The sequence below is a fragment of the Diplotaxodon limnothrissa genome, linkage group LG23 (genome assembly GCF_057381915.1).
Source record: "Diplotaxodon limnothrissa isolate DT_005_m linkage group LG23, D_limnothrissa_male_GT1.1, whole genome shotgun sequence".
In the NCBI taxonomy this organism is placed as follows: Eukaryota; Metazoa; Chordata; class Actinopteri; order Cichliformes; family Cichlidae; genus Diplotaxodon; species Diplotaxodon limnothrissa.
Window position 1 is genome coordinate 17,807,988 of NC_140617.1, and position 20,835 is coordinate 17,828,822.

At 42.4% G+C, this 20,835-nt stretch overlaps 1 pseudogene; it reads left to right on the top strand.

The window, feature by feature from the left end:
- Window positions 1–3,330: 3,330 nt before the first annotated feature.
- The window catches only part of LOC146607784 (protein NLRC3-like), a 40,920-nt pseudogene continuing 23,415 nt past the window's right edge, over window positions 3,331–20,835 (top strand).

Genomic DNA, 20,835 nt, shown 5'->3' on the forward strand with positions numbered 1-20,835 from the left:
TAGTAAAGCGCTATATAAATACAGGCCATTGATTATTATTAGCAGAAAGGAAGAGCCTATCATTCCTCAGAGTCATGTTTATCATCACATTATCATTAAAGGCCCAAACCATAAAAACATATTTATCAGTATTCTAAACATTTGTTTCACAGCAAAATTAAAGAGCTTTTTACACATTTCACTTTTCATCTGCTCTTTCAAATCAAAAAGTTCACAGAGTCAAATTTAGTTTAAAAGTCAAAAAAATCCCAAATTTCAGTCTTAATGAATAAAACAACTTTAATAAAGTAAATCAGCTGTTTTTTGCTTTATACTCTTACTTGTTGTGTTAAAGGCTGTAGCTTCATCTCTTATGGATGACTCGGTTTCCATGGAGAATGATGAGATGAGGCTCCGCCCAGCGATGGTTTGGACGGCGTCCTCGAAACCTGAAGTGGAGACGTTTCCACAGACTTCATTCAATTTTATCATTTTAAAAGATTTTGGGAAAAAAAGTGAAGAACAAAGTGTTACAGATTTATAACAGTGTTACAAGTACAGATAATGAACTTTACTAAACGAACAAATGCACGATTGTGTCCAAATAGAAAGCATACAATTAAAGAAGGAAAGGAAAAAGGAAGTAAAATGAGGAGATGAGACAGAGAGAGGGAGGAAGGAAAGGAGAGAATAGGAAGAAAGGGAGCACAGAGCTCTGCTGCTATTCTACAGTAGAATATGACAGGAAGCTGGAAAGACTCACAGGAAGTCTTCCTGTACAACTCCTCCATCTAATGCACAGTACACACAGCAGTAGTTGCACCCTCTTTGTGGGATTCTGGATATTTACCACTGAGCTATTTATATAAATTAGAACTATTGCTTATATTTTATAACTTTACTATATTGTATTATTTCATTTAGTTCAGTCTGTTACTGTTCTTATTGTCTTGGAGGAACTGTAACCACATAATTTCTGTGTTCTAATTCCAAAAATTTGACAAAAAAGAAATTTTCCTGCAAACATCCATGCTACAAGCTATAACACAGCCAAAATGATAGCTAAATCAAAAAAAAACTAAAAAAAACTAAAAGATGTACAAAAGGTAAGGGTTAATTGGATCCAGTTTATCTTGTTAAATTTCTCAATAGTGAAGCAAGATGAGATGATAAGGAAGATGAGGGGTTTTTGGTGCGTATTAGGGGTGGGGTGAGCATGATCACTGCTTGCCTTTCTGTAGAAGTCGCCACACACCACTGCTGTGATGTTGGTCTGTGGTGGGGTGAGCATGATCACTGCTTGCCTTTCTGTAGAAGTCGCCACACACCACTGCTGTGATGTTGGTCTGTGGACGCCTCTCTGTGTTTTCCGCCCTGCTCAAGGTTTACTCTCACCTTCCTGAACTTCCTGTTTGTTGTGACTGATGCTGATCAACTCTGTGTGAAACTCCATGTGAAGGTAATGGAAGCAGCTTGTAATGTTTTCCTGGCTAACATCAGCTTTGTGCAGCTTAGTTCCAGCACAAATCTGCCACTCCATAGTTCACAGTAATGGACTTAGAGCTCGACCAATGACCAGTGTTGGACCAACCGTTAAACACTTTTCCTCCTGTTAGTGTTTATGAGTATGTGTGTGTTAAAATTAAATCTGTCTAAGCAGGTGTAAGTGATTATTTTCTCTGTAGACTATCTTTAACCTGTATATAAGAGATGATTGAAGACAGTGTTCATGTTTTTACTTCTATTTAGAATTTTCAAGTTGAGTGTTTTGTCTACTTCTTCTGGAAGTTTCAGCTGCTGTTTACAGGCAGGTTTATAGAATTCAAAGGAAAAAAGGCTCCGTGATGAGTCAGTTTGAATGTTTTCAGCGATCAGCTGTAGAAAAATAACAGTGATGACTTCTTCAGTTCTCAGTAGAGGGTGGAGTTTGTGGTTCAGCATGTAGGTCAGTTTGCAGATGAAGGCAGCAGCTTTGTAGGCCAGCAGTTTTATTTTTTGACTGATTTCATATTTATTTTTTTAAACCTGTCTTGTCCAGTAGTTGTAGCAAGCAGACATATGGTCTTATCTAGCCTTAATAACAATATCCCAAAGGGATCAAGGCCCAGTGTGCCCTAGACCCACACCTGACCAAGCGCACACACTCAAACAAAAACCCCTAGAATTTCTACCCCACCCTCTGAAGTGTGTATGGACAGGTGCCCTCCAATAACAAGCCATGACCAGTGATGCAGTTAACCCAGGCACCAGTTGAAAAAATTGTAATGCAATGTAGAAATTCTTGATGATGATTTCTATAGTCTAGAAGCCATCATCAAGAATTTCTTGATGCTACTTACAGATAAGCAGATGTGTTTTCAGTGGCTGAAAACATATGTTTATCCATGAGCAGCTAAACTAAATAAAGGCTGAAATTCTGTTGTTGTTGTTTTTTTTAAATTATTATTATGAAATGTACAACATACAGAATAGAGCAGGATAGATTAGGAAACTTGCAGACAAGACAGTTGGTAAAAAAAAAAATACAAGTATGATTGTGACTGTGTGTAGTGAGGGTGTTAATTTCTATTCAGTCCAAAGCAACATTAATTCAGTATTATCACCATCATCACCAATGATCATAATAATGACAATAATGATAGCAATAACTGTGTCCAGTGACCAACTATGAACAGTAATAGTAATCACAATTATAACAATAAAACCATTATAAGAAGAGTAAAGAGAATAACTCATGCGTCACCAGAGGGTAGCTGGGGAAGGTCATCAGTAATAATGTTCTATGGTTAGTTTTTTTTTTTCCTTCCTCTCTTCCCTTTTCCTTTTTCCCTTTTCCTCATTGGCCCTTCTTCGTTTTCTCCCTCCCCTAGCCAATAAACTGTTGGCAAAATGTTTCTTGTTTTCAGAGCTAAATAGAGGTGAGAGGATGAGATAATAAGGATTAAATATAATGCTGAATAACTAAATGCTGCTAGTATGTGATGTAACTCCCAGCAGTATCACATCATTTCTTTACTTTGACCTTCAACACTAGTTTGCTTAGCTAGCAGAACAGCCAGCAGTTAGAATATGAACTCTGTAAGCAGTCAGCTTGGCCCTGGGCATTGTTACTAAAATAAAGCTGCTCTTCTACAGCCATGTTTGACCTGCTTACTTGTAGGACTACAGTAATGGAGGGATTTGGAGGCTGAAGTCGGCTCTGTGAACTGTAATGGTGAACTGATGAAAGCTGTGTCTCAGATGGAGTGCAGGTTAGTCCAACACATCAGACATGACCTGTGCAGTTCTCAGTTGTTGTGCACATGAATGATTTGTGTTTCGTCTGCAGGTGATGGTAGAAGTGTGTGTGAATTCAGCAGCATGGATCAGTGTGAGGACAGAGAGGAGGGAGTCCCTCCCTCTAAAACCACTCTGTGTGGGGAACATGAGAGCCAGACCAAAGATCAGAGGTGAGATGACCATCTCTAACTGTCCATGACTCTTCTTCATGTCACAGCTCAGCACTCACATCACTGCTCCATCATTATTCACAGGAACCAACCTGGACCTCCACCCAGCTGCGTGTCCTTAAAGAGTGACAAAGTGAAGGATATCATCAAGAAATTTGAACAAACACGACCATTTCAGAAAAAGTAAGTTAATGTCAGTATTAACATGTCTTGTATTTACATCACATCTAAACTGTGTCTATACCTTGGCTATATATTTTTTTGTTATTTTGTATTTTTCTTTTTATATTTATTTATTTTTTTATATATTTTTTAGGATCCATCAGAAACTCAAACCTGAACCCAGCTGTGTGTCCTTACAGAGTGCCCAAGTGAAAAAGCTAATTAATACATTGGAACAAAGAGAGCCAAGTGGGAAAAGGTTTGCTAATGTCGATAATATCAGTAATATGTGATTAACCTTTTATTGAAGATCTGAACTTTTTTAGCAACCATCAGAGACTCAAACATGAACCTGAACTCACCTGTGTGTCTCTCAAGAGTGACGCGTCAAAGGGTGATAGTTGTTCTCCTGCAGACAAGTGTGTGTAAATGTTGTTGGTCAGTCAGTGTTTGTGAATAAATCCTCCATCAGGTTTAATATCAGCTCAGCTCTTTTTCATGCACGTTTCCATGATCATATGTGAAGCGGTGTGTGTTCGAGTGTTTCCACAAACACAGCAGTCAGAGTGTAAAGAATGGATGTTATAGGAGATGTTTCTGTAGTGAAGAGGCTGAGCATCTGTAGGACTCCAGCTGCTCCAGCAGGTGTCTCCTTTGTGCTTTGCTTCAAACAAAGTGTAGGGAGGAACTTCCACTCAGGTCTTTCAGGTTTTGCTGGATGTCAGAGGACAAACAGTTGTGCACTGTTGTAGCATAAGTGCATCAGTTCAGGGTCTGTGTGTCAAGTTTTGCCCAGACGGCAGAATGACAGGACCCAATCGCAGAACTCTTCTAAACAGTAAGGAGAAGAGACGGGAAGTTGGGATGGAGGGAAAACAAAAACAAACTGGCTGGTCATGCTAGTGAGGACAGGGGAACGATGACACTGTGTGTGCAGCTGTCAGTGGTTCTAAGTTGAAGCTTGGCTGATACCCTTGTCCTCCAAGGACCAGAGTTATGATATCATCATGTTGTTGGTAATTTAAAATATATTTTAACTGTAATTATTATGAATTCCTCCTTAGTACCACATTTCTGATTCTAGAGCAGATTTAGAAACCTCTTTTAAACCAGTGTATAAATCTTGATTAAAAACTAATTAGCGTGCTTATCTTTTTCTGCTGGAGTCTTGTACTTTTATTTTATTTATTTGACTTAATTTTTTCATTCATATTTCTATTTTTTAATAAGTGGTAAATGGCCTGTATTTGTATAGTGCTTTACTAGTCCCTAAGGATCCCAAAGCGCTTTACACATCCAGTCATCCACCCATTCACACACTTAAGTGATATGATTTGTAGAAATGTCAGTTGATTTTAAGTTGTTTTCTAAAGATTGTGAGCCCTCTTTGTTTTCTGTTGAAAGTTTAATTCGATAAGTATCTCTTTAATTTATATATTAACAGCATTGTTAGAGTTGAAGTTGCATTAGGTAAAATATACATGACAACTAGAGGGCACTGTGAAGTATACTAAAAGCTAAAAACGTAGATGTGATGAGACATGTTTTATGTTTTACAGGTCAGAGATGGAGAAGGCCTTACCAGTGCAGCTACTGGAAATGCTGAAGAAAATGGGAGAGGAGGAGCTGAAGCTTTTCCACTTTTACCTGCAGTATGAACCTGGAGATGACTTCCCCAAACTCTATAAGTACCAGCTGGAGAACGCAGACAGACTGAAAACAGTAGAAGTGATGGTGCAGGCATATTCAGACCGTGTGATGCAGGGGGCGAGGTTGATTTTAGAGAAGATGAATGAAGGTAAGTCAGAGGAAAAAGACACATTAAACATTTAGTACGGTATGCAGATATGACATTGTCACAGTTTATTTTATGAAATGTATCAAAATATTATAGTCTGACTTGTTATATTTATATATTTCTGATGCCACACAGGTTGTCATTTTTAAAAAGACCAGTTTACGATTCAAAGTGCACTTTCCCTAACAGGAAGTCCCCCAGCCCAGGAAGCTTCAACAGTTTCATCAGAAGGTAAGAATACATTAGTTTGTCTCAGTAGATAATAATAAAGCAGAAACACACGAAGCCTGAGCTGAACAATGAGAGCTTTGATTGTTTCCATGTGGTGTCTCTGTAGCCTCACTGTAGCTCTGCTGTATGACTGTAAGCTTGAGCTCTAATGAATGAACAGCTGGCTGGTTTAATAATCTCTAACTTTATTTCACTGGGTGTAACAGCAAACAACATTAAAAGGGAGGGTTACAGAGCTTTAGATGAGATGTGAGGATGGTTCATAGCAGATTAGAAAAAAATCTAGAAAAGCATCTAACATATTTGGAATCTGAAATAGTCTTACAAGCCATACTTTTAGAAAATTGTACAATGACTTTATAAAACATTCAAACATTTACTCTTTATGTTTTCAAATTACTTTTAATTTTAAACCAGAGATTTTAGAAATAAGTAAATATGTAAAATTATATAACAAAAGACTTAAAGACATATTTTAACACTGTGCTGTCCATTATGCTATTTGTTTAAAATTATCAAAGCAAATAACAACCCCCCAAAATGTTGAAGATGAGGTCTTTCTAAAACCTGATTCGGAATCAGAAACTTTATTAATTCCAGATGGAAATTGAGTTGTCACAGCAGCAAATACACAAAAACAACATGCACTCCTATAAAATGAGTGTAGAAACAGAGTTATGATAGATGAATATTAAGATAAATAGATAAATATAAAGATAAAGGTATAAATATAAATATACAATGAATATAAAAGGACAAGTATGTGTGGAAATATATCTTGTGGTGTACAAAAGTGACAGGCTGCATTGAGGTGTAATTAATTCTGTTCCACATGTGTGGACCTGACCCAAGTGGATGAATTAAAGATTCTGATAGCAGCAGAAGGAACAATTTCCTGTAACGTTCCGTCAGACAGCGAGGTTGAAGGAACCTGTTGCTGAAATTTCTCTTCAGATTATCCAGTGTGTTATGGAAGGGATGGGACTTATTGTCCATGATTGCCAGCAATTTTTCCAGCATTCTATAACTGATCACCTCATCCAGGGTGGCAATCTTCATGCCAACAACAGACTCAACCTTCCTGATGAGTTTGTTCAGTCTATTTGCATCCTTTGCTTGGGTGCCTGCACGCCATCGCAAAGAAGATGGTGTTCGCAATAACAGACTGATAAAACATATAGAGCAGCCTGCTGTATACACTGAAGGATCTGAGCCTTTGTAGAAAGTAAAGCCAGCTCTGACCACTGGCAGACCACTCCAGCCTGTGATCCAATTGATCACATTGCTGATTGGCTGAGGAGAAAAAGTATTCATGGTATACCAATAGCATGACCAATTTACGGTGACATAGCAACAAGATGTTATGTCCACCCAAGACAACCCCAATTCTAATTTTTTGTGTAAAAAGTGTGGACTTCAAACTATATGCCTGTTTTTAAATTGTGTTGATAGGCCACGAAAAACCAGAGTTATGATAAAAAATGCAATGTTTTTTTCCTGAATACTATTGTTGTTTATGTTTACTGCGGGAAGAAATGGTAAAAACTGCATTTTCTAAGGAAAGCCCTCAAAAGCACTCTCCGCTTGTGAGCAAAAACAAAAACCAAAAAACCCCCCCACCCTTTCCTATTGGTGGAAAAATGTACCATGTCGACCAATCAAAAAATGATATGGCAGCATGGCATTTAGTAGAGGTGGGAATCACCATACATCCCACGATACGATATTATCACAATACTTAACGCACGATATGATATTATTGCAATTTTTTAAAATATTTTGCGATATTCAGATTCTGTACATAAAGGTAAACTTTATCAATATTCATTTTATCTAATATCAAAGTCTCACACTCAGTCTTTCTCTCATTTCAGTCAGTTTTATTGTTGACAAACTGAACGGCTTGTATTATAGTCTAGTCCAACTTAACTGAATGCAACCATCTGGTACAATTATAGCTATTCTGAACTATGCAACTTATGAAAACTATGCAGCCCCTTCAGCAACTGAATAATTTGAAAGTAAATTAAAACAAAATATAATTTTACATTAAATAAAAAAGTTTTAAACTTAATTAAAATAAAACATGTCTTAAATTAAAATAAGTAAACTGTCATGTTTATTGCTGCCAAAAAAAAAGTTAAACACATTTGGACAGTGAAGGAATGTCAGGATTCTTGCTCAGAAAAAGGAGCTGATCAACATACTCTGAAGTCAGAGCATGTTCCAGTCCACAAAAACCTTTTTTGCAACAAAATATCGATTTCTGCTGTCCCTGTATCGATACATTATTAGCAAACAAAATATCACGATACTACACAGTATTGATTTTTTCCCCCACCCCTAGCATTTAGGTGTTTAGGAGTGATGGCAGCGAGAAAGCGAAAAAGCGAGAGAGAGAGAGAGAGAGAGAATTTTGAGATGTGGGAGATTTGTGACAAGTCTAAAGTTGGTGTGTTGTGTTGTGTAGTTAGTGTGTAGTGTAGTCAATAAGAGTTTTTTTGTGTGTCAGAACAATGAGGAGAGTGCTGAATGTCACAGTTGCTGGCAAAAAGACACCAAAGGCAAATTAGAGTGTAAACGCTGTCTCCAGGTGGAAAACAGGATGAGTGATACACCTCCTGCTGTCAGGCCTGCAGGTATCAGGCTTGTGATGTTCTCCTTTATCTTATAGTGGAATGAAATAATTTTTGGAATTGCATAAATAATTTGTGTGGCATCTTATTTGACGAGAACACCTGATTGTTCTGTAAATAGTTTGAAATGTTTATATAATAAAAACCCATATTTCCTGCATTTTTAGATAAATAGCTGCATATAACTTTGTTGTTTTCAGTTACTTTTTTGAAGAAGTAACTAGTTACTATAGTTAATTACTTTTTCAAAGTAACTTGCACAACAATCGTCATTATATACTGTATTTTGCAGACAAAAAGTTACAGGACTCACTCACAGACGACAGTCGGACAATCTCACCCAGTGCACAGCAGGAGCTTCACACAGACTCATACTCATAATACAAGTCAGAGCTTTATGTGTGTTTTTGAAATTTTTGTTCAATTTATCTTTGCTTCCAATAGTGTTAACATACTACACAGGTCATGAACAATTTTTTTTTAAATTTTCATTATAAGTGTGCTAAAGTACCTAATTAAAAGTATTCTAACAGAAATGTAAATGCTGTAATTTTATTCTTTTAATAAACCATGTAACTTGGATGGATGCAATGGACGTGGCCACAGTGCACACGTCTGATGTTGCTCACAGTGGTCCAAGGGAACACTCAGGTAGTTTGTGTGTTTGCTCAGACACATTAAAATTTAGAGGGAACATCGCTAATAGGATGTGACTATTTCGATATCAGTCCCACCAATGCAGACAGGGGAGGGTCAGGAGCCGTTTCTGCCAAATTCCACCACGAGCTCCTTTGATTTGGACACATTCAACTGCAGGTGGTTCACCTCACACCACCTCACAAAGCGATCAATCGGTCTTCTGTACTCCTCTTCCCATCCCATCTCCACACTTCCAATAATGGCTGTGTCATCAGAGAATTTCTGGAGGAGACAAGTTTCTGTGATCTACTTGAAGTTGGTCATATAGATGGTGAAGAGGAAAGGGATAAGAGTTCCCTGGGGTGCTCCGATGTTGTTCTTCAGATTCTCTGACACACAGCTCTGCCGTCTTACAAACTGCGGCCTGCCTGTCAGGTAGTGCTGATCAACTGGACCAGTGGAGCCTCCACTTACATGTCTTCCAACTTTTCCCTCAACAGCCTGGGCCGGACTGTGTTAACCCTTTAAGACCTACCATAGAACCAAGTCCGCCAGAGCTCATATTATATTTTTACATGCTGTAGTGCCATTTTTGGGAGCATTTCAAGTTGCTATACATCAATACAACCATTCTAGCCCAAATTTTAATAATATGTATGCATTAACTGCATAGTAATTACATAAATTTCAAAAAAGTGCAATAAAGTACAAAAAACTTGAAAATCGTTTTTGTCTTTTTAACATATATTTCTAGTTAGAGAAATTTAAGAGGCTTATCCCTCAAAACTGCAAATACAAAAGAGTTGCACAAAGTAGTCTCCCATCACAGGAAATTTATTTTGAGTGTCTTTATATTTTTATTTTTGAAATACACCAATTTTTATACACTGCAGGAAAAACGAAAATAAATATTATGATGCAAATTTGCAAAAAAATAGTTTATTTTGATGAATATGCTATTTCCAGCAGTGCAATTTGAGTCCTAAACATCCCAGAAATGATACAGAAAGTCATGAAGTCAAACATAACTTTTAAAAACACCAGTATAGGCTCATTAGGCCCTGAAGGCAAAAAACTACATTTCCGCAAAATGACGTCACTTCCAGTTTCGGGCAGGTCATGGCGGACATGTAATAGTTCGCGCTGATGGACATAGGAAGTGTTACGAACAGCTGATCGGATCGGCAAAGCGTGTTTCTGGAATATTATGTTTTTGTTGCTGCATGTGCTTTTTATGCAGTTTTTGCAAAACTATATGTGGAAGGAAACTGTGACCTAGGACAAGCTGATGGCATAAGATGTAAGTACAACTCCTCTGGTTTCATATGCAAAAAAAATTATTGCGCTAGCTTACGTGGTTGCAGATCTACCGGGATTTAAAAATAGTTACGCAAAACAGAGCGCGCCCTTTCTGACCGGTTTTAAGGGTTAAAGACGCTAGAGAAGTCGAAGAACATTATCCGAACTGTGGTGGTCGTATCACTGTATCACTGCATTGCCCACTCCCAAGTGGGGCTGGTATGCAGTGTTGGGAAGGTTACTTTTAAAATTTATTCCATTACAGAATACACAATACATGCCCCAAAATGTATTCTGTAACGTATTCCGTTACGTTACTCAATGACAGTAACGTATTCTGAATACTTTGGATTGCTTAATATATTCCATCCATCCATCCATCTTCATCCGCTTTATCCGGGGCCGGGTCGCGGGGGCAGCAGCCTAAGCAAAGAGGCCCAGACCTCCCTCTCCCCAGCCGCCACCTCCAGCTTATCCGGGGGAATACCAAGGCGTTCCCAGGCCAGCCGAGAGATATAATCTCTCCAGCGTGTCCTGGGTCTGCCCCGGGGCCTCCTCCCGGTGGGACATGCCTGGAACACCTCAACCAGGAGGCGCCCAGGGGGCATCCTTGTCAGATGCCCGAACCACCTCAGCTGGCTCCTTTCGATGTGGAGCAGCAGCTGCTCTACTCTGAGCCCCTCCCGGATGGCCGAACTTCTCACCCTATCTCTAAGGGAGAGGCCAGCCACCCTTCGGAGGAAGCTCATTTCTGCCGCTTGTATCCGCGATCTCGTTCTTTCGGTCACTACCCACAGCTCGTGGCCATAGGTGAGGGTAGGGACGTAGATCGACCGGTAAATTGAGAGCTTCGCTTTTACACTCAGCTCCCTCTTCACCACGACGGACCGGTGCAGCGTCCGCATTACTGCAGCTGCAGCCCCAATCCGTCTGTCGATCTCCGGCTCCCTTCTCCCATCACTCGCGAACAAGACCCCGAGATACTTGAACTCCTCCACTTGGGGCAGGAACTCATCCCCGACCCGGAGTGGGCACTCCACCCTTTTCCGGCTGAGAACCATGGCCTCAGATTTGGAGGTGCTGATCCTCATTCCCGCTGCTTCACACTCGGCTGCGAACCGTTCCAGTGCGAGCTGGAGGCCCTCACCCGATGAAGCCAACAGAACCACATCATCTGCAAAAATCAGAGATGAGATTCTGAGGCCACCAAAGCGAAAGTCCATAAAAATTATGATATATATTATCATGCTTTTTACAACAACGTGAATGTACTATTGCTGTGTGATTTATTACTATTACTGAAGGTCCTCGTCTCCAAACTGTAGTAAAGGGACCTCTGACTAATACGGCGGGGTCCCTGTCGGCTCGTAGCCGAAAAATAGCTTTACTTTGTTGTGTGGGTCAACTTTTCTTACGAGAGACAGAGAGAGGCGTTGAAAGACTGCTCCAACGGAACTTATTGTTTTCGGAGGAAAACAGGAACACGGTGTACAGTCGAGTCTTAATAGCTTACTTACAACTGGGCTCGTCAGGCTCTCTTCTTGGCTGAAGTGGTTATTATTATATTTACATGCTTCCAGCTCCCGTTTTTCCTCGATGACAACTCGTACCTTTCCACTCCCCTTTTTCTCCCTCCTCGCTTACAGACCCATAACGTGTATGGCAGTCCATTCTCCCTGCAACACGGACTACACTGCCCATGATGCTACATTCTTTAGAGCTATGCTTGTAGCATTCTGCCTGTTAGCTTAGCACAACAACAACAACGAAAAGGCGCTCTCTCACCCAGGAAACACACAGTCGCAGAGAGAGAGAGAGAGCGTCGCCCTGTAACCATGGCAACCGTAACGCTGCTGCCTGGAACAACAGAACGTAGCTGTCAAACAAAACCCAAACATTCCTGACCCGCGACAATATGAAACAGGAAAGTACCGCAGTGTAATCCATTTATTTCAACAAAGTAACTGTATTCTGAATACCACCTTTTTAAACGGTAACTGTAACGGAATACAGTTACTCATATTTTGTATTTTAAATACGTAACGGCGGTACATGTATTCCGTTACTCCCCAACACTGCTGGTATGGAAACTGCAGAGGGTCTTGTGACTTGCTCACCAGGGGTCTGAGGTGCTCCAGGATAAATCTCTCCAAAACCTTCGTAATATGAGAGGTCAGTCCTAGAGACCTGTAGTCACCAGGGATGATGTTTTCTATAGCACTGGGACTCTCTGGAAGTGCAGGCTCAGGTTGTATAGGTGATGGAGTACTCCACAAAGCTGCCTAGCACAGGCTTTCAACACTCTGGGACTGATGATTTGTTTTGTCTGGAAATGTATTTGTACTCTATTATCGTACCCATATGTAATTAATTTTATTTCATATTTTATGATTGAGAAGCACTTTGGTGTACCTCTGGTCTTTAAATGTGCTATATAAATAAAGCATGCTGTTGGGTCCTGCTGCTTTCCCCTGTCTGAGCCTCCCCAGCTTTCTTCTCACCTGAGTAGGTGTGATATGCAGGTTGGTTTGTGGGGCGACTGTGTGGAAAGCGGCGGTGTCACAGCAGGCGTGGACATGACCCTAGGCTAACAGGCGGCTTGGCAGGTGGCCAGCATGCAGGACCAGACGAGGCAGGACCAGACGAGGCAGGACCAGAGGGCTCACTGACCTCCGGATCGGGCTGAACAAGTCCCTCTTGCATGCTGACCTCCCTCTTGGGCTGAGCAGGTGCCTCCTGTGTGCGGACCTCTGGCTCAGACTGAGCAGATCCCTCAAGTGCACAGGAACACCACTGGGGCCAGCGGCACTGTCGGCAAGAACCCAAGCCAAGCTACCAGATTTTATAATATGGTGCTCATGTAAGGGAGGCATGATGAGGTTCTGGTGTGTGTCAGCCTCCCCTGCAGCCCTGGCACAAACCACGTCCCGCCACAAACTTGTTTACCCTCTGTACATCCTGCACAGTTTCACCCACACCTTTCTTCTGAAAGCCAGTGATATCTCTCAACACTCTGATTGGAATTCACATAAAATCCAGCCGTCTCCTGTCACCTCAGGCGGCTATATATTTTAAGGTACAGACCCTATTTATACACTTATACAATTATACATAGAAATTTTTAACAATGAGACGACTAACTGGGTGGTCTAACTGGGTGATATGGCACTATAAGGTAATTTAGATAAGATTGGGCCTGATTATTTAAGATGTTGTATGTGAGTAGCAGGTTTTTGATTTGCGGATTTAACAGGGAGTCAATGAAGGGAAGCCAATATATGACAAATCTGCTCTCTCTTTCTAGTCCCTGTCAGGACTCTTGCTGCAGCATTTTGGATCAACTGAAGGCTTTTCAGAAAGAATTACAGTAGTCCAGCCTAAGAGTAATAAATGCATGAACTACTTTTTCAGCTTCACTCTGAAAGTCACTCTGTTTCTGATCTTAGAGCACAAATGGAAGAAAGCAGTCCTATATCAGTTAGCTGTTTTACAACTACTCTTTTTCAAAAAAAAAATTGAAATAAAAGGAAGGTTGGATATTTGCCTATGTCTAGCTAAGACAGTTGGGTCAAGTGATGATTTTTTAACTAATTGTTTAACAACTGCCAGCTTGAAGGCCTGTGCTATGTAGCTGATAAATAGAGATAGACTGATAGATTTTCTCTCATGGTTAAAATTTTATTTGTGAAGAAATTTATTAACTCATTACTAGTTAAGTTTAAAGGAAATCTCGGCTCAACAGGGATCTGACTTTCTGTCAGCTTGGCTAAAATGCTAAAGAGAAACCTAGGGTTGTTCTTATTTATTTCAACCATTGATGAATATTAAGATGTCATGACTTTAGAGAGGGCTTTTCTTTTGTTGACAAACAAACTGTCTCTTCAGGCTAAATTAAGATCTTCTACATTAGTGAGACATCATTTTCATCAGATTATGGATTTTCTGCTTTAGGATGTGAGTTTGTGAGTTATACCAGGGAGTCAAGCACTTCTCATCCGAAGCTTTCTTTTTGCTTCACTTTTGGAGCCTGATGCTACAATCTTTTGAATATTTTTTTATTTTAATAGTCTTTACTCAATACACCATAATGACAAACTGAAAACATGATTCCAATTTTTTTTAATTAAAAAAATATATCATAAAAACAATGTTTAGATAAGTATTCAAGCTTTCCGCTTTTCTTGACTGCTTAGAAGTTTCTACACCTTGAGTGGAAGCCACTTGTAGTACAATAAAAATTGACTGATTATGTTTTGGAAAGGTACACCCCTCTCTATAGAAGACATCGCAGCTGACAAATCAGAGCAAAGCCATGAAGTCAAACCTAAGAGATAGGGTTGTTGCAATGCACAGATGTGGAGGAGGCCACAGAAAACTTCTTGCCTTTATAATTCTCTAATGGTAGAGACTATAAGGATTCTCCCAAGATTGTCTTAGTGAGAGAGATGACCAAGAGCCTGAAATTCACTCTGAGCTTCACAGAGCCTCTGTGAAGATGGGACTATGTTCCAGAAGGACAACAATCACTGCAGCACCGCCACAGGTTTCGGCTTTATGGCAGAGTTGTTTGACACAGGCCTCTCCTCAGTGCAAAACACATGAAAGCCCATTTGGAGTTCAAAAAAGCACCTGAAGGACTCTCGGACTGTGAGGAACAAGACTTTCTGCTTTAATAAAATCAATTCTTCAATTCTAAAGTCTTTCTCTGGAAGAAACCAGGCATCACTCATCATCTACCCGATACTATCCCAACAGCAAAGCACGGTGGGGGTAGCATCATGCTGTGGTGGTGTATCTCAGCTGCAAGGACTGGGAGACTGGTCAAGGTTGATGGAAAGCTGTATGGTACAAAGATATCCTTAATGAAGGCCTCCTCCATAGTGCTGAAGGTAAAACTTCCAAAACAACAATGACCCTAAGTACACAGCGAGGACATCACAGCTGTGGCTTAGGAACAGCTCCGCAAATGTCTGAGACTAACCCAGTGAGAGCTGACTTCAACCCTGTCAAACATCTCTGTAGTGACCTGAAAATGACTGCCTGATGGTTACATCTAGCCTAAATGAGTTTAAAAGGATTTGCAAACAAGAGTCGCAAAAATTCCTCTGTAACACCCTGTTAGAAAAATAAGATAAGACAAACGGAGACAGAGCAGAGGCGAAGCTTTACTTTATCTTACAAAAAGGAGTGGCTGTAGCTCAGGTGGCAGAGCAGGTCAGCCACTAATCAGAAGGTCGGTGGTTCGATCTCAGGCTGCCTCCTGGCTGCATTTCAAATATCCTTGGGCAAGATACTAACCCCATGTTTGCCTACTGGTGGTGGTCAGAGGGCCCGGTGGCGCCAGTGTCCGGCAGCCTCGCCTCTGTCAGTATGCCCCAGGGCAGCTGTGGCTACAATGTAGCTTGCCATCGCCAGTGTGTGAATGTGTGTGTGAATGGGTCAATGACTGAATGTAGTGTGAAGCGCTTTGGGGTCCTTAGGGACTAGAAAAGCGCTATACAAATGCCATTTACCATTTACCATTTTTATCAAAAAGGAGTCACAGAATGCACAGAGTCTATTCAGGAACCTCAAATTGGGGAAGTCTGTCTGTCACTCTTTATGCAGTTACCCCCTCCTCCTAGTGACCCAACACCAGGAATTCCTTCGCCATATGACGACATGTTTAGGATAGAGTTAATAGTGGGAGAGAATGTCATGGCGACAGGTATGTGCTATGTTTAGCTGGTTCATCATATGTGATATAACACAACAGACTCAAACAACTTAACTCTTTTAGCGTTTTTCAATAAAAGCAATGCTGTGTTTATTTATGATTAATTAAGTCCATGTATCTCCTTATCCTTATCAGTTTTCAACACGTTACAATCCAGCATATGCTGAGATGTCATATGAGACATCTTCATCAGCCAGACAGAGTTGGTCATTCATGTAATTGGTCTTGGTAAGCGCCGTGTCAATTAGTCGGGGAATTGGTGCTCAAATAAATGGAATGTGGCAGCAGCCACACAGCATCAGCAAGGCGGCTGCAACTGCAATAGATACTAAGAGAGAAGAGATTAGACCATTCTACTTTCAAAACCATTGGTCTTGGAAGTCCTTAAATGGATCATTGATCCCAGAATTTCAGCTAGTTCTTCTGCCAACGTGTCACAGAGCCATCTGGAGAGGTGTTGTTTGGGATGAATGTGCAACAGCTGCTACCAAACATTCTGCAAACACCCCCTTTCTCAGCTAGCAAAATGTCCAGTGCCATTCTATTCTGCCAAATCATGAGTGATGCAGCATGCAGCTGTTCAGAGTCCCTTTTTCTGTATCTCTGGTATTATTCAGGAAACGCTGTTGAATATAATACAGAGAGTTAATCCAATCTATATTCACATTTATTGTGACCCACTAGAAAAATGGTGACTCAAATCCCATAGTTATCTCTTTGCAAGCATTGTATTCCACCAGTGCTATGGTTTACAAACCAATCTTTTTAGTAAGAGGCTGAGTTGTCTGTCACAGTCACAGTTGCACCATGATAGGTGACCCAAATTCCAGTCTTGCCCCAATCTAGTAAAACGTGTAACTTTCTACATAAGCTTGAGCATTGAGTGGAGTGTCTGGCTTTAAAGGTGGATAAGAGGTAATGTAGAGTGCAACAAGAGGTATTACTTGGTCTCACCTTGAGGCGACTATTGTTGTGATTTAGTGCTGTATAATAATGGTCTAAACACGTATGTATGTATGCATGTGTATATGTGTATATACACACACACACACGTGTGTGTGTGTGTGTGTGTGTGTATATATATATATATATATATATACATATATATATTAGGGGTGCAACGATACTCGTATCGATATTGAACCGTTCGATACAGTGCTTTCGGTTCGGTATGCATATGTATCGAACAATACAAAATAAATTTTTAATTTATTTGATCAACTTTCCTTCTGACGATGCTGTCTGTGTTGAGCGCTCAGTGAATCTGCGCTCGACAGTGCAGCCTAGGCGGAGTAGTCGAACGCAGATTCACTGAGCGCAGGGCAAGCTAGCGAGACAGAAGTTAAGCTCTCCTTGCAACATGGCAAATTGAACCTGCCCCACCCTCATTCAGATCTGGCGTTTGGAACTATTTTGGTTTTCATGTGACGTATGACCCTGAAGGTAAGCACGTCATGGACTAAAGTAAAACAGTATGTTGGATGTGCCACGCAATGCTCAATTACATGGGTGGGAGCTAGTGTGTTAGCGCAGTTAGCTCGTTAACGTGTTGGCCGTCCAGCCCCATGCACAGGCCATCCGCGGTAGCTCGTTAAGGGAGATTTGCCGTGTTGTGGCGTTAACGTCATTTCAACGAGATTTACGCTGACAGCACTAGTGGGAACACAACAAATATGACTGCACATTTACACCGACATCATCCTAGTACAAAGACAAGTGGAAGCAGACAAAAACAACAAGCACGCATGCTACAAACTTTACCCGAGTCATTTAGACAGCCATTAGCCCGACGTCCTGGGGCTAGCGATTTTTCCAGTCGGGCTACCGGTGAGGTCGGCTGCGGTCACGACTGCTCCGACCACTTTTTCTTTGTCTTTGTTTTTTAAGTTAGTTTTCAGCGTTTCTAAATCGGCAAAATCACCACCATTGGGTACATTAGGTATGACAGTGACACTCTTGTTTCTATTGGTTTACAATGTACTCACAATTCGAAGTTTTTAACTCCGGATCCGAGCTGGCCGAGTGAGATCTTGAGGGAGAACAAAGGGAAGCGGCGGCAGCCTAGAGGGAAGCGAGCCGGCGTCAGGAACAGACTGAGAGCTCGTGCACACCGCACACCTCTGCCTAGCATCCTGCTCGCCAACGTCCAGTCACTGGAGAACAAGCTTGACGACCTCAGGGCCAGGGTAAAGTTCCAGAGAGACATTCGGGACTGCAATCTCCTCTGCTTCACCGAGACATGGCTGAACCCAGCGGTGCCGGACCACGCCATCCAGCCGGCCGAGTTCTTCTCGGTTCACCGCATGGACAGGACACGGGACTCGGGGAAGTCAAGGGGAGGCGGCGTGTGTTTAATGGTGAACAACAACTGGTGCAACAGTGCGAACGTTGTTCCTCTCACACGCTCCTGCACACCAAATCTGGAACTACTGTCCATCATGTGTCGTCCTTTTTATCTACCTCGGGAATTTACATCGGTCATTATAAGTGCCGTTTATATTCCACCACAAGCGGACACGGTCACCGCCTTATGCGAGCTGCATGAGGCACTCACACAGCACCAGACACAACACCGGGACGCTGCGCTTATTGTGACGGGGGACTTTAATAGCGCGAACCTCAAACGCGCAGCGCCGAACTTTTATCAACACATCTCCTGCCCCACCAGAGGTGAAAGGACACTGGACCACTGCTACACTACGGTCAAGGACGGCTACAAGGCACAATCCCGCCCTCCTTTTGGCAAATCTGATCACGCCGCCATCTTCCTCATCCCAAAATACAAACAAAGGCTGAAACAGGAAGTTCCGGTTCAGAGGAAGGTCGCGCGCTGGACGGATCAATCGGTGGCCGCGTTACAGGACGCACTCGATGACACAGACTGGGGCATGTTCAGAAACAGCTCCGATGATGATGTCAACGTGTTTACGGAAGCGGTTGTGGGATTCATCGGGAAACTAGCGGATGATACCGTGGAGACAAAGACTACCACAACGTTTCCCAACCAGAAGCCGTGGGTGGATAAAACCATCCGCGACGCTCTGAGATCCCGCACCGCTGCCTACAACACGGGACTCATGACGGGGGACATGGACCCGTACAAAGCCGCGTCATATAACGTGCGGAGGGCGGTGAAAGAGGCGAAGCAGCGCTACGGGAGGAAACTAGAGTCACAACTCCAACAGAGTGACTCTAGGAGCCTGTGGCGGGGACTAAGGACAATAACGGACTATAAAGCACCAACAACCGGTATGACGAACGCGGCCGTGACTCTGGCAGACGAGCTGAACACTTTCTATGCTTGCTTCGAGGCTGCAGCTAAGGTCTCCAACAATGCTAGTGCTAGCGGCGCTAACGGCTGCAGACAGGAAGATACTGCCAGCACCGGAAGCGTGCTCGTCATCTCCGAGCATGAAGTAAGGAGAACCTTCAAGAGAGTGAACACCAGGAAAGCAGCAGGACCAGACGGCATCCCAGGTCGTATCCTAAGAGACTGCGCATACCAGCTAGCTCCTGTGTTCACTGAGATATTCAACATCTCTCTATCTCAGTCGGTGATCCCCACATGCTTCAAAGAGTCCATCATTGTTCCTGTCCCGAAGAAACCCCACTCTGCTTCTCTTAATGACTATCGCCCTGTAGCCCTCACCTCAGTAGTGATGAAGTGCTTTGAACGCCTGGTCAGAGACTTCATCATTTCTTCACTACCAGACACACTGGACCCACTACAGTTTGCTTACCGTCCAAATCGTTCCACAGACGATGCCATCTCTCATCTCCTCCACACATCACTCACTCACTTGGACACTAGAAAGGGGAATTATGTTAAAATGCTCTTCATAGACTACAGCTCTGCATTTAACACCATAATTCCCTCCACACTCACCACCAAGCTGGAGCATCTGGGACTCAGCTCATCTATGTGTCTGTGGATCTCCAACTTCCTAACTGGCAGACCACAGGCAGTAAGGATGGGCGGACATGTCTCAGCCTCCACCACTCTCAGCACTGGAGCCCCCCAGGGGTGTGTTCTGAGCCCCCTGCTGTACTCTTTGTACACACATGACTGTGTGGCCACTACCAGCTCCACCACCATCATCAAGTTTGCTGACGACACCGTCGTGGTGGGCCTGATCTCTGATAACAATGAGACGGCCTACCTGAAGGAGATTAGGAATCTGGAGAACTGGTGCCAGAGGAACAACCTCCTTCTAAACGTCAGTAAGACAAAGGAGCTGATAGTGGACTTCAGCACTAAGCAGGAGAGGAACTACCAGACCCCTGTCATCAACGAGTGCCCAGTGGAGAGAGTGGACAGCTTCAAATACCTCGGAGTTCACATCACGCAGGACCTGTCATGGTCCTGTCACATCAACACCGTGGTGAAAAAGGCCCGTCAGCGTCTCTACCACCTCAGACGCTTGAGAGACTTCCAACTGCCCTCCAAGGTGCTCAGGAACTTTTACTCCTGCACCATAGAGAGCATCCTGACGGGAAACATCTTAACCTGGTTCGGGAACAGCACCATGCAGGACAGACGAGCTCTACAGAGGGTTGTGCGGTCAGCTGAGCGCACCATCCGCTCCGAGCTCCCTGACCTGCACTCAATCTACAGCAGGCGGTGCTGGACCAAGGCCAGGAAGATCGTGAAGGACCTCAGCCATCCCAACAACAGACTGTTCTCTCTGTTGAGGTCAGGAAAGCGATTCCGCTCCCTGAAGACCAACACAGAGAGACTGAGGAGGAGCTTCTTCCCGCAGGCGATACGGTCTCTCAATCACACCACCACACAGTACTGACCCACACATACAGTTCTTACACACACTGGACATTCTGGACATTGTTTTCACTTCATTACTTAAATCACGCTGCTGTTATTGTGTATATGCTGCTGTTATTGTGTATATATTTATTTATATTTCTTCA